This window comes from Malurus melanocephalus, unplaced genomic scaffold (assembly GCF_030028575.1).
Source record: "Malurus melanocephalus ecotype Western Australia unplaced genomic scaffold, MMel_1.1 scaffold_278, whole genome shotgun sequence".
NCBI lineage: Eukaryota > Metazoa > Chordata > Aves > Passeriformes > Maluridae > Malurus > Malurus melanocephalus.
The window spans coordinates 681,336-682,673 of NW_026623510.1; positions in this window are offsets into that span (position 1 = coordinate 681,336).

The window sequence follows — 1,338 nt, forward strand, 5'->3', positions numbered from 1 at the left end:
CAGCACAGCTCCCCAGCAATGCCAGCTGGCCCAACTGAGGGAACAAAGGTATTTTTTTTTCCTCAAATGGTCAGGTTTGCCCCCAAAGGCTTCATCTTGTGCTCCGAGGGCTGCTGGTTCCTACTGGAGGGATGTGGCCATGTGCAGGGAACAGGGATRGCTCTGCCACCCTGGTGCTCATCACGGGGCAGCAATGCTACCCTGTGCTCGCCCAGCGCCTGCAGCCACTCGTGCAACATTTCTGGGGTTCAGTTCATGCCCTGGGGCTTTCATCTGACCTATCCCAAATAGGAGCTCCTTGGGAACAGATTTAAGGGGGCCTGCTGGCCATGGTCAGGCACCCCGGGTCAGATGGCAACCCACAACTGGAGGAGAAGGGTGCCAGGACGGCAATCCTTGAACCACAGAGATCAGTCACCGGCCACATCTTTAGGTGACRTGCCCCAGACCAAGGTTTGATTTTTGCAAGGGTAAATCCCACAAATCCCAGGATGCTGCAATGCATCCTCGGGCCTGCTGGTGTCACCAAGACACGCATGGCCAAGCAAACAGCAAAGACAGGCTTGGAAAAAACTTTTGCCGGTTTTAGTGCCGGGAGCGGGTTAAAGCCGCAACCACGCACCCGCAGCTCTGGCCAAACCGCCTGCAAAATCGCTTCACCGGCTGCAAGAGACGGCGCCGGCTCCCCTGGCACAAGACGCTGGGATAGGGGCGTAGGAGAGCAAAGCATCCCTCGCCTCCAGCTTTTTGGGGCTGTTTCCAGCAGAAAAATTCCGATCCTGGAAAGAAYACGCACGAGCTTTGCAGTTTTGTTTTAATTTGATTTGGTTTTCGCGGCTTCGCTCGATCCTGGGGGAGAAAAAGGTGTTGRTGTCCCATGGCATCAGTTCCACGTCCCGCGGGACACAAATCCTCTTGGCCGCTAGCATTTCCCAACTTTTTGGCCGGAAGGCATCCAGCAAAGGGAAAGAGACTGGGGCAAAATGGTGGTTTGGGGCTTTGCCGCTTGGTTAGGAGGGAGCCCCCCGATACACGAGGGGATGGGGATGCCACATGGCCACCGGGGACCCGCTCACCCGCGGGGCCGTTCCCCCGCCGCGTCCCTGGAGCGGACACGTGTGTGCAGCCCAGAAACACCCATGGGCCAACCCCCGTCCACACGCGTGTCCGAACCCCCAGGCGCGGCCCCCCGGGCTCAGCGCAGCGCCCCGAGCACCGGAACGCCACGCGTGCGGCCCCCCCGCCCGTGCCACGGGGCAGGACACGCAGCGCGGCCCGGGACCGGCCCCCGGGCGCGGGCGGGGGGCGGGAGCGGCGGCGGGGGGAGGAGGAGGAGGG